General features: G+C 41.6%; 1 pseudogene; it reads right to left on the minus strand.

Moving 5' to 3' along the window:
* Positions 1 to 4018: 4018 nt before the first annotated feature.
* LOC141772780 (deoxynucleoside triphosphate triphosphohydrolase SAMHD1-like) lies at positions 4019 to 12610 on the minus strand (annotated as a pseudogene).
* Positions 12611 to 14095: the final 1485 nt, after the last annotated feature.

A 14095-nucleotide genomic window follows, 5' to 3' on the forward strand; every position in this document is an offset into this window, starting at 1 on the left:
GATTGCATAGGACATACAGTAGTTTGGGACACATGAGTGTATAACGCCCTCTGGTGTTATACAAGTGTTATTACAGGAGGGCAACAAGCTGTTTTCCTCTCAACCCTCATTCAATTTACATTACTGAATGACATGAAAATACAATTTATAGTGTTGAAAGTACATGAATACTGTAATTAAGAACATAACACAATACTTTAACTTCACTACATTTCAGAGGGAAATATTTTACTTTTTACTCCGCTAATTTATTTGCAGTTTTAGTTACTGGTTACTTTTCAGATTATGATTTTACAAAAAAAAGTGATAGACGACAACAGTAAAATGCTACTTACATATGAATGAATCAGTAATAATATAATGTATAATAGTACAACACTCATGTGGACCATTTTCTTCACAATGAGTACTTAAAGTATATATTTTCTAATACTGCTGTACTTTTAGTAGTAACATTTTTAATGATGGACTTACAGTGTGTTATTGCTACTTTTACTTTAGTAAAGGCTCTGTCTTCCACCACTGGTCATTTGTTAACAAATCCAGATCTTGATGCCCCATCTCTTGAGGTCAAACTTTCAAGGACAGATTCTGAGATGTCTGATGTCCGGTTAAATATACTGTACAGCCTACAGGACACAGTATATTTTCTGTTTTTTAACTTAAACTCCTGGCTCGCTCTTTCCTACCTGTCTGATCTCCTTATCCTTATGCAATCAGGACTCCCCTCTCTCAGAATACAGGACTCCTATCTGTCCCCAGTGTGAAAAAGAAGTCAGCAGGCCAAAGGGCCGTTTACTGTCATTCACCATTTCTCTGGAATAACCTCCCTATGGACATCAGACAGTCTGATTCTGTTGAGACCTTTAAATCTACAAATCAACATAAAAACCAGCCACATGGACACTCGAGTTTGTAAACCACAAATGAGGTGTTGGAATTTATAAATGACTTTATGTTATATTTATGACCTGATTTGTTGAATACTCCATCAATATTAATATTGTGATTGGTCAATCACGGCATTCTACGGTCTGTTATTTCTTTAGAAGAGACCGTTGCTATGGACGCAGTTCTGATGTCGGCCTCTGGAGGACCGTTTTTGTGTCAAATTATTGATTTCTTTAGTAAGTAGCCGTGTAATAAGTGGGATAATGTACAGCTAGTGGGTCATTGTTGTGAAATAAACTTCAGGGCCTGTTGGGGTTTATTTCACAACAATGACCGGCTTGCTGTACATTATCCCTTACATGTTGTACAGGAGGAAGACGGCTCGTCACAAGTTTATCATCATGGGTTTGGGCCCTTCTGAAGCTGATGGTAGGGGCATCTGGAAGAGCTTCTATATGACTGTACTTTTTCAGACGTTTACAGACTTTAGTGTCCATGTGGCTGTTTTTATGTTGGGATAACAAAGCGTAAAGTGAATGCAAGACTGACCGAACATAAACATGCGATAAGGACTGGAAACCCCCAATACCCCATGGCTCTGCATTCCAAAGAGACTCACCACGGTAGTTGCAATTCCTTAAAGGGGAACACCACCTAAATTATTAATTCCAATATGTTATTTCCATGACTTAGGAAATTTCAATCAATATGTGTGAACATGAGCTACTCTCTCTCAAAGCCAAAAACCAGAGAAGTAAGTCTTAAACTTGAGATGTCATAGGGTATAAACTCTGGAACTGCTCCATGGACAATAGATGGGAGACTGATTTTGTGGACCCACAGGATGTTTGTTTTCTTCTTTTTTTTATACCCAAATGAGCTTTATTCTACTGTAGTTTTGTCAGTTGTGAAACAGAAAATGTACCCATGTACTCACTCACATTCCCGTGGGTGCTCTCAGTGTAATCTACAACATCTTTCATCGTCTGTGGAGCAGTTCCACATTGTATACCCCATGACATCACAAATTTGAGTTTTAGCATCCTAGTTTTGGATTTGGGAGAAAGTTGTTCACGTTTACTAATATTGTTGGACTGTCTTAGACTATAGAAAGAACATGTATGAATTTTGAAAATGGTCGTAGTTCCCCTTTAAAGATATCAGGCATAGACAATATAGAAAACTCAATAAGCGGTGGAGACAGACTAAAAAGGCTCTTACAAAGAGAATCATTTTGGATGTATACATTGAAAGTTATGCAATATCCTTAAATGGGAAACTTGACCTCTCTCCTTTTCCTTTTCCTGTCTCTTCTGGAATTTTAGGCATGTGGGTCATTTGAAAAAACGTCATGTGCCGTCTGGCCCGAGTGAAATGTAAAGCTAAACATGAAGAGGATTTAAGATGTTTTGTACATATTTTTCTATATGTTTATTGTTGTTCTGACCTGTTCTGTAATATTTTTGATGTGTGGTTCCCTCTGCTGGACATGGTCGGTCATGTGACTGCTTTTGCATCATCCATAACATTAAGACCACTGAAAGGTGAAGTGAATAACATTGATTATCTTGTTACAATGGCATTTGGCAGTGGGTGGGATATATTTGGCAGCAAGTGAACATTTTGAACTGCAGAAAAAATGGGCAAGCGTAAGGATGTGAGCGACTTTGACAAGGGCCAAATTGTGACGGCTAGACGACTGGGTCAGAGCATCTCCAGATGTGCAGCTCTTGTGGGATGTTCCCGGTCTGCAGTGGTCAGGACCTACCAAAAGTGGTCCAAGGAAGGAAAACCGGTGAACCGGCGACAGGGTCAGACCCAAGGCTCACTGATGCACGTGGGGAGCGAAGGCTGGCCCGTGTTGTCCCATCCAATAGAAGAGCTACTGGAGCTCAAATTGCTGAAAAAGTTAATGCTGGTTCCGATAGAAAGGTGTCAGAACACACAGTGCATCGCAGTTTGTTGCGTGTGTGGCTGCGTAGCCGCAGACCGGTCAGGGTGCCCATGCTGTCCTAATGTTATGGCTGATCGGTGTACTCCCCAACATGTATAAAACCAGCCCATTTTGTACTAGCCCTGATGAAGACATTAATGGCTGAAACGCGTAGGCATGTTTTTACTTCTACTGGGATAAAATAGCCATGAGTTACTGTTTTGTACATTTGAATAAAAGCTACCATGCTGTTTGAGTTGTTTGGTTTTCATAATTATTAAAAATAAATAAATAATAAGACATACTTCTGAAATTGTTTGCACCAACATTTGACCAGGTGAATAGAAAGCAGTGCCTTTCCCTGAAATTAACCTAAATCAGTGATTCTATATTGAAGTGCATAAAACATCTCTGTGCACTAAAACACATCAGGCATTACACTGACTTCTTGTGCCTTTATGGCATATTACACCTTCAAACCATCGCACTCCATCAAACAGCGGTTGCATACATAAATCACTGACTAATATTGATCCAATATAAAACAATCTGATACTCCCATCATCATATCCAGGGTACTGCAATTCTTTATGCATTTACCTCAGCTCCCTGGTTGAAGTTAGTGCCAGGCTGCCAATGGTGTTTAGAATTAAATATAAACTCAATAGTACTAATGGGCACTGCATGACGAAGCTCCTGAAGACAATTGTGAATTGTCTCATAGAACAACTTGCAGTCTCTCAGGTCTGATAACAAATACCTACTGGATGTCCTCAGAGCTCGAACTAAAATAAAAAACTGCTGCCTGTCTGTTAAAAGATGTTTTTTGCTTATTGTAATAATTTGTCCTATTCATACTGGCCATTAAAAGATCTTGAGCTCTTTCGATGCAAGTGATATGGGACAAAATCCTCAGTGGAGTGACAGGGGTTAACTCCGGAGCGAGTAACGTTATCGACTCCGGCCCAAGCAGGAAAAGTTAACACAGTGGTTTGTCTGTTTGTCCCTTTGTAGATAAAAACGGCTCATTCTAAGCTAACGGAAACACAATGATTCTTATTTTCAGGTGATTGTACATTAAAGAATACATTATTATTATATTCCATTTCTGCCAATAGATCCCCGTACTTGATACACAACGGTCCTTTAAACTACTTCATTTTGGTGCAAAAACTGAATAATGGAATGGTAGAAAAATATAATTTTCACTCAACACTGTCTCATCTACCAAATGTGTAACAGAGGGCTATTTGCTCTCTTTCTATTATTTAGCTGAATGGAAGCTCTTTTGTCCATTTACACTAGCACCGTTTACTTCCCTGGAGCCGCCACCTTCACCATTCTCGACCTTATTGTTGTTCGACCAGCTGGCTTTCAGAGAAGTCAGCTCAGGTGCTATAATGTCTCCATCCTGTGTGTGAATAAAAATGAAGTAAGTAATCATTACTGATGCAGGGCACTATATTGCAGTTACACCTAATCCCAACTCAGCAAGCGACCATTAGACTCTGTGACATAACTCTTCAAACCCAGATCAATAATGTATGTGGACCGGAGGGAGAATCTAACCGTTAAATGCTAAATTCATGTGGACACTGATTTACGGTGTCTTGAGGTGATTCTGAGATGGGAATGTAAAATTTGAAGTATTTCCATCTAACCCCCAGTTTACATAGCATGCGGAAGCGCCACGATTACACAAGCAGACAGACAGATAGCTCCATAGCAAACAGCAGAGGAGCAGAATCGATTGTTGATGAGCGTGGAGAAATGTGCCTCTGGTGTGATTAGCCAGGCTTAGGCTTGTGAGGCGATTAACAACGCGGCGCTTCCGTTCCAGATATGAACCCACTGTTAGCCTGCCATTTCTTTCCTTCAACTCACACAGCTTTATTAAGATATTTTTGGCTCCCTGTTGTTGTTTTGTACAAAATGCAGATAAATTGCAGCATTTTCCTAGTGACTAGTGTCACTAGTGACTAGTGTTTGTATGTGTTGGATATTACCTGAGGCTTTGTGAAGTTCCTGTCCATGCACCACTGGACAAAGTGCTTCTTTGCTGCCTCCAGACTCCTGTCATCCGTCTTCTTGAAGTACACCCTGATCAGCTGCTCAGCAAACTGCTCTGGGAGGAGTTTAGACACCTGGCAGGAATGACAGCAGCACAGAGTTTATTTTGAGGCAGAGGCAGTGACAAAAAGCATCTACACATTAAGAAGAAAATGCCCATAAAGAAAAACATTCAAATACAGATTAAGACAGATTCTGACCTGGTTCTTGCGAATCTGAATGGCTTTGGTTGGGTCATCCTTGCAATAGAATCGCACATTGTTGATGGGGTCCTTTTCCTTCAGCCCATAGTCCATAAAAATGACCTAGAGGAGAAGGGGGAGTTTTTAGATCATCAAGTGCAGTCATCAGTTAAGGCATTAGACTACAATGGAGCTAAAATTCATAATAAAAGTATACAAATCTAAAATAAATTCTTATGATGAGCAAATTTATTTGATTTGGAGTAATTAAATTAGAAACTCACACTAACTACAAAGTCCTCTGGCTGCAGACTGACATCCTGGGAGCCGCTCTGAGGGATGGATCGAGCCAGATCTGCTTCCCAGCTGTGAATCATCTCCTTATAGAAGAGAAAGAGCAAGGGTTAAGAAGTGGAGGAGTCAACAGATGTTACTTATTCAGCCATACAAAGACACAAACACACGCACACACACACACCTGGGTGACACTCAGGTGTTCCTCTGCCTGGGTTTGGCCCAGACACTTATAGAGGCGTCGACAAGTGATGTTGCGTAGAATCTGCCTCGACTCAGCCAGCTCCGGGGAGGAAGAGTTGAGTATCTGTTCAAATACATGATCTGCAGGACACACAGGAAACTAGTAAGGGTCAGGTCAGATGAAGCAAACCAAAGGCACCAAAGTCACCAAATAATTAATTGAATTTCTTTTTAAAAACAGGGAGTGCGGAGGTGAAAAATTGTGCAATAAAAGTGCAAAATATACACAGTAGTCTCATTTTAATCTAAGTGGGTTGAAAGCAGGGATTGCAATAGCGTGTGCATTAAATTAATATTATTTCTATATAGTTCAGGAGTGGTGCAAAACAAGAATTGTACATCATTAATTGAGGAGCACAACACAAAATAATGTCATAACATAATTTGCTCATAAATTTTAACTTGTTACTGGAGAAGAGTTGTGCCACGTTTTTTTTTTTTTATTGAATCACACTTAATGTTGAAACAAAAACTGTAAGAAAGTAAAAGTAGTGATGACAGTGCAAGTTTGATCAATCCAGCATGTTTTCAGAGATGGCGCAGATGGTGCTATTCTGTGTATCCTGCCCACTCCTCCCTGTGTCTTAATGTTGAAACAGACCTGTCAGCTTGGTGTAGGCCTCCATGTCATCTATGCTGTGGAGAGAGTGAACATCTTCCCTCCTGATCCTTCAATCTGGATGTGCTTGTCTGCTTTTAAAAAGGCCTCTGTGATCCTGGATAATCATACCCAACATATTATCATTTTTAAAAGCATTTTGCTGCATAAAGGCACAGTCACACATGCGTGAATGCAGGCGAGTGACCATCGCCTGCTGAGGCGATATTCGCCTGACAGTTCACCAAAGTTGAACTCCATGCGAATCCGCAGATGCAAACTAGCTTCGCAACCGGAATCAAACGTTTTTTCTGCCCCTTGGCTCGCATAGAACGGAAGTGAACAGGAGGCGAATGTTTGCACATGTGTGACCGTGCCTCAACATACAGGAGAGTAAATAGTGAAGCAAAGACAACAAGCTACATCAGAGCATTTAACTACTCACATAATCTCTATGGCAGTTTTCACTTTGTGCTGGTAGGCTCTTCTGTGTAGACAGTTCCTCGTGTGGAACATGTCATACAGATTGCCCACCTCCTGTTAAAAGAATTATGTGCATTTTGGTCACAACTGATCATCTAAATGGATTGCTGTTTTAAAAGCTGATCAAAAAGCAGACGTAAAAAAGTTGGCACCTTGTCTCTAGTGCAGATGTGCTTCTGGCCGTCCACCTCACACACCCTGGCAAACTTTAGGAAGCGGCGATAGTCAAAGTTGTTCTGGATGCCCAGGTGGTGGCAATCCCTGAGAAGAGATAGAGAGGAGAAATGTGTGAAAAGATAGGTTGTTCAACTAAACAGAACAATGTGAATATTCTTTTCTTTTTTTCAAGATTATTGTTTTGGCATTTACAAGCCTTTAACGATAGGATAGTGGATAGAAAGGGGGAGAGAGAGAGGGGACAACATGCAGAAATGGCCGCAGGTCGGATTTGAACCCAGGCGCCGTGGTTAGGACTCAGCCTTGTTACATGGGCGCCCGCTCCACCAACTGAGCTATCGGGGCGCCCCAACATGAATATTCAATGTCTGATTTGGGAAATGATTATTAAACACACTAACAGATCAACAAGTCCCACCTGGCAAAGTAGTCCCACTTGTCCACATCAATGCTATTTCCTTTGTTGGCCACGATTTCATAGAGGAAGGACTTCTCTTCTGGACGGCCTCTATATGGCCACTGCAGAGATGACTGACGATAGAGACATCAGATTCAGCTTTATTGTCCAAGTATGTTTAAGCATACAAGGAATCTGATCTGGTTGTGGTGTCTCTCACTATTTTTACACAGTGCAAAGAACAAATGTACAGGAAGATACACTCAGCTAAAAACAAGGACAACAAAGCTAAAAGATAAGCAAACAGTAACACATAACTATTATTTAAAAGTGAGTACATACACTTACTTATTACTAGTGTAATAAGTAACTTTATATACAAATCAGACATTGTATCAGTGATGCTACTGACTGAGCGCTGACAGCTACCTTGTGGCCTTGAGCTGCATTAGTGTCCTGTGGTCCGGCAATCTGTTCCTTAATAAAGTCCAGGTCCTCAGGCAGCACCAGGCCGTGCTGCTCCATCACCGGCTTCAGGCCATTGTCATTCACCAGGTAGTCAAACATGTCTAGAGAGGCTTTCTCATGCTGCAACGTAAACAGACTCTTATTAGCACAATGACTTATTACTCAATTACCTCAAGGCCTTTTCCAGTTACTTTTCAAAAATCGCCAGCCCTTTCCCAGAAGGTTGTTCCCCATTTTTTCATACATGCAGTTATGTCCATCGTTTTGAAGGTATCTTTCTTGCTTGCCTTTACAACTAATAACTCAAAGAAAAGACATCAATGCTAATAGAAGAACTAATACATAAAAGTATTCTTATGTAAGTAAGTAAGTAAGTAAAGCTTTATAAATATAGCACCTTTTAAAACACACCGTTACAAAGTGCTTCAAACACAAATGAAACATCAGACAATGATGAAAACAAGGAAAAATCACAATTTGAAACACAGAAAACAATGAGAAACAGATCAAACAAAAACAGACAAACACACATGTGTATGAGGCCTATAAAAAGTCTTGCCTATAAAGATGGGTTTTTAGAAGCCGCTTAAAACAGTCCAGAGATTCAGAAGCTCTAATAGATTGGGGGTGAGGTGATTCCAGAGAGTTGGGGCTAAGACAGAAAAGGCCCGATCACCTTTTGTTTTGCAGTTTGAGTGGGGGATGGATAAAAGGCCGAGATTAGAGGATTGAAGTGTTCGACAGGTCGAATATGGAACTAAGAGATCAGAAATGTAACTGGGGGCGAGGTCATGCAGTGCCTTATATGTAAATAGCAAGATCTTAAAGTTGATTCTGAATTTTACAGGCAGCCAATGGAGGGATGCCAGAACAGGGGTGATGTCGACGGCTGGTTCTGGTTAATAACCTGGCCGCTGCATTTTGAACCACCTGTAGGCGATTTAGAGCAGATTGACTGAGGCAGGTGTAGAGGGAATTACAATAGTCTGGAAGGGAGAATATGAAAGTGTGAATTAATAGTTCAAGATCCGTGGAGGATAAGATGCATCTGATTTTTGCAATGTTTCCTAGTTGGAGAAAGCAGGTGGCTCACTGTTTAGTTTGACACACTTTAAGACAAGAGAAATATAAATCACATTGTTTCTTACCTTCCAGTTAATTTCTGGACGTGCTTTGTGGATGAACATCGCATCAAACATGTGGGAAAATGGCCCATGTCCTGGAAAGGGGGGGGGGGGTACATAAAAAAAATGATGTGTTCTATTCCTATCCTATCCTATCCTCACTCATGACAACACCCAGTGACTAAGAGGTTAAACCTGAAACATGTGAGGACCTGCCTGCGTACCACTCACCCAGGTCATGGCAGAGTCCAGCGATCTGCACACAAAGGATGTCTCTGCGAGAGATGAGGAGCTCTGGCTGACTTGCGTTCAGAGCTTGCACAAGTTGCCCTGCCAGGTAAGCCACCCTGTATCAGCACACAACAAAACAACTCAGATATACAATGCAAGTTCAACAAAACATGACAAATAAATAACATACGTGTATAAAGCGGTTGTGGGATGAGGACATACCCAACGCTGTGCTCAAAGCGGTTGTGGGTTGCTCCAGGAAAAACAAAGTAGGTCCCTCCGAGCTGCTTCAGGTATCGTAATCTCTGGAACTGAGGAGTGTTGATGATTTTGACCAGAAGTGGGTGCAGCTCCACATGCCCGTGGATGGGATCATTAAACACCTGACAGAAGACAGGGCAACGAACAGCTAAGAGACTTACTTCACCATTCTTAACCAAAACACATAGCCAGTCTACGTGTTTATCTTGTTTATCTTTGGGTGGCAGGGTGGTTTGAACTTTGAAGCCATTTTTCAACTAAGACACCAAAAAGTACAAAAAGGTTACAAAAAGTATTTACAGTAAAAAACAAAATGCAGAATAAGACATGATGGGCTTAAAACAAGGCCGATAGAAATGACTAAGTAAAAAATAGGAGGGCATTTTACAAGTGTGATTTGAATCGCGATTTAAAAGAGGATGAGCGGGTTATCTGAGGCAGGTAAACTAAACTGGAAAGAAACGCAAAGAAACACTAAGAACTGGTCTGTCTTCATTTCACACGACAGTTTTGCCCTTGACTATTTTTCATCCTGTAACCTGTATTTGTCTTTTTTGAGGTGTTGGCAGAGAACAAACAGCTCAGAGAATACCTCTTCTTAATTCTATTATGTCTTTCTTATCCCTTCAGCCTCAAAAGTGAAGCATTGTGATACAGCTGTTACCTTATTTGGCTCTGATTCTATCTGCCACAGCTTCCTGACGCTGTGCAGGATCTTTAGACGGTCACCGAGGTACCTGGACGTCAAAGGATCAAAAGGAGAGAAAGATACAGAAAAGTGAGGTGTGAAACATTAAAGCGAACCAGTTAAGATGGTCATGGGGTCTTGTCCTTCTTTGACACTATTGTTAGCGGCTTTTGGTAACATTTATTCCTACCCACAGTGCTCTAGCCCTCTGAGACCCGCGGGATCGCCGGCCATAGCAACCAACTTTACTGTCTGTAGCAGGTTCAGTTTTAGAGCTAGAGTGAAGGTACAGATATCAAATGAAACTAGAAATCCTAAGGAATCCATTTCCAAACCATGTCATAGCTTGTTGCCAAGAAGGCTAAATAACACTCCGAAGTCGGGCTAATTATTTGCAAGGAAAAACTGGTATGGCCATTTTCAAAAGGGGTCCCTTGACCTCTGACCTGAAGATATGTGAATTAAAATGGTTTCTATAGGCATTTAGGTATAAATGTGAAAATTATGTATTTGAATATTTCTGCATACTGGGGTCCCTAAACAGTCTTGGAATTACATAAATTGGGTATCACTGTAAAGCTGAGACTCTTGTGGATCCAATGAGTCTAATTGTATACATGTGTGATGATGTTAGTCCCCCATAGTAGCCATTTCATTGTAGTGAGACAATTTTTTTAAAGCGTGACCTCACTGTATAAAATGACCTGTGGTGACCTCTAGGATAATCACAGCCTCACGAAACCTTAAAGCCACAAAACTAGAGACCTAGAGCATTCAGAGGATGGATGGCTTTCCTAGCTAGATTGACAAAAAGGGGGATTCTGAGCAGTTTCCAGAAAAGAAGTGCTCGCCATCTCATCGCCGAAAAATGCAATTCTTGCAGAAATCTCCAAATGTCAAAAGTTTTTGATGCCAAATCACAGCATTGCTTTTTCTATGTTGTTCCTCAAGGTCTTGTTGTCCTAATGTGGTATTCTGGAGGGATTATTGATAATTTTGATCAATTCTTGATTGGTAAAAAAAATTGTTAAATTCAGCACCAAATCCGTGTAACAAATGGTATCAACACAAAAATTGCTGCAACTTATGAGACATAACAGAGCATGTGAATGACCATCATATACTTCTATCATAATGTTCTAAGCTCTTATACAGTTTTACAGTTTATTTAAAAAAATAAATAATTCATTCATTCATGTTTATATCTGATTTATGACTAGAACAACTTGACACACAGTGCTGAGCTGCATCTCAAATGAATCTTCAGTTTCCCAGCTTTCAGATGATGTACACCAATTCTATGTGACATCTACTGTTGACCTACTGTCTCCCCCTAAATACCCCCGGTATCCCCCTAAAAAAGAGAAAAAATGGTTTATTGTGGGTCTTAGAGGGTTTAACACACTTACTGTATGCCAATCTTCTCCAGATCATCATCCTTGAGGTACCGCAGCCCGACACCTGTGATCTTTTGTGCTGGATAACAGAGATCAAACACAGTTGATGTTGGCTTATGTCACAACACACAAATACAGACAGAAGGTTAGCAGTAATAACAAGCAGCTCTCAGCTGACTTAGCTAGGTCAGTGTATCTTTTGGTCATTGGATTTTCCTTTCACAAACGGATATTAAAGAACAAAAAATGAGTGGTTATTTGATTTTCATTTCAAAAAAACAAAACTACAAGGCGTTTTTCTTTATCGGGGTTGATTTTCATTTTCTATTTCTAAAAACAAAAAATAAAATCACTAGAAGACAGAAACGAAAAAAAGGCCCCGTTTTTTTCCATCTTCTGCGACCGGAAGTTGCCATTTACAAAGTAGGAGTGCGTATGAGGACGGTCCTGTGTATGAGAGAAAATGGGGATCCCATGTGGGCTCATGTGGGGAGCCCATGTTGGACCTACTTAGTTGATCCAAGTGGGCCCCAGATAAGATGCCAATTTTGGGCCCATACCCACTCGGTACCCAGGTTCCCCCAGCATAACCCGTGTGGGGCCCACATAACCATGTTGGCTGGGTGGCAGGTGCTAATTTCATTCCCTGGTCTCAGGGAAGAAGACATGTCTTTGTAAATGGCAACTTCCGGTCGCAGAATATGAAAAAAACGGGCGTTTTTTCATTTCAACCCGTTTTTTAAGTTTAGTTCATCCACTTTTATGACCCTGATGAAGAAAAACGCCTTGTATTTCAATATAATGTCTGTATTTTAAAACAAAAAATAAAATAACCAGTCATTTTTGGTTCTTTAATAACCGTTTGTGAAAGGAAAATCAAATGACCCAAAGATATACTGACCTTAATGTATATAGACCAACAATGAGGTGAATAACTATCTATTTAAGTTAATCAAACCATAAAAACAAACCTCTAACTGTATCTTCCCATTGTCCGAGGCCTTCTGCTCGCAGGTACCGACACATCTCCTCGACTCCCCATCGCGCGTAGTCCAAGTCCAGCAGTCGGACCGCGGACACTCTCTTCTCCGGTGTGTTGAAGCTGCCGTTAGGGGTCAAAACTGACTCTGACGGTCTCTTTCGGTTCTCCATGTTGGTCTCACTAACAGGCGGTAACTTGGTGTTAATCAGAAGAGTAAAGACCCGCTAAATTACAGCCGGTAATGTTCCCTAAATGTCAACGGAAAACAGCTGGTCGGACGTCGCGAACGAAGTCCTGGTTAGCCGTTTTTTTTTAACCGTTGAGTTCAACTGTCACTGCCCGACAGCTACCGGCTCTATATACAGCAAGCGCTGGCTTCACACCGGAGGCGGTGCAGAAGAGAGTGATCGCTGTACAAACAGACAGTATTGACAAACAAACAAGAGAGGGGTGTGGCATCACCTTGTTTAATATTTACAATGCAAATTATTGACATTAGCTCTGGACCTTCCGGCAATATGAGTAATTCCCAGCCAACATTTGTATGTGGGGCCCATGTGGGTAGTAAATGGACTGAAAAATGGGCCCTATATGGGATAGTCCATGGGTTCCATAATGGCCCCGTGCCAATTGCCATTATGGGTTTCATGCAGGAGTACACTGGGTGTTATATGGGCCCAATCTGGGCAACATAAACCAAACCCATCTCGGCCCCAGGTTTAAGTTCTATGTGGGAACTACATGGGCTGAAATATGGGTTGTAAGTGGGTTTGTCCACAGTTTCCATGTTGGCCCCATGCACCAATTTCCCAGCAGTGACCCAACTAGGACCCACACGGGTAGCCCACATGGGGAGCCATCTGTGTATTATCTGACGATACAATATGCGTACCATGATACAGGGGTTACGATTCAATATATTGCGATACTGTTAGTAAGGCGATATATTGTGATTTTTTAAAGGGACTGTTTGTAACGTATTACACGTATAAATCAATCCGGGTCGGTGACTCATGCACGCTTGCATGTGGCTACGCTGTTCAGACTCAGACTCCAACACAAACTACACGGAAGCACCAAAACCGCAAAGTTATATCTAGGGAAGCCTGTCTGTTAAACAGTGTTGGCCGTAGTCGGAGGACGCGGGGGAGACCGCAGCTTTGGTCTCCAGGGCCGGAGTCTCTGCTGTACTCTGCTCCTCTGCCTGCTTGCCTTCACTCACACACCGCGCTCGTTCTTGCTATTTCGCTCCACTCTCACGTGTATGCGCGCACACTACACACTGCAGAAGAGTTAGTTTAGCTCTGAGAATATCTAGTGAATATACATTGGACAACAGAGGTTTCCCGTGTCTTGTGAAATGACGGGGCTCCGCAGCGAGTAACGTTATCATCTCCGACCAAAACTCCTGTGTCTCCCCTGTTCCCTCCGGCCGCGGTCAAGAGCCTGAGGCAGTAAAAGCCAACACTATGATCAGCAGTGATTCATGGAGAGACCTTCGTCTGGTCAGATAACATTACTGCCAAGCAGGTGAAATATAGTGATATTGTGGTTTTAGCTGACGTGTCGCCTCACTGTTTTGAGCGATTGCTCGTTCATGTCTATGTAGAGCGAGCACGAGCATGACGCTGACTTACGTTGACTTAACGGCCACAGGTGTCGCTGTTACAGTCCCT

Source organism: Sebastes fasciatus, chromosome 8 (assembly GCF_043250625.1).
Source record: "Sebastes fasciatus isolate fSebFas1 chromosome 8, fSebFas1.pri, whole genome shotgun sequence".
Taxonomy (NCBI): Eukaryota; Metazoa; Chordata; class Actinopteri; order Perciformes; family Sebastidae; genus Sebastes; species Sebastes fasciatus.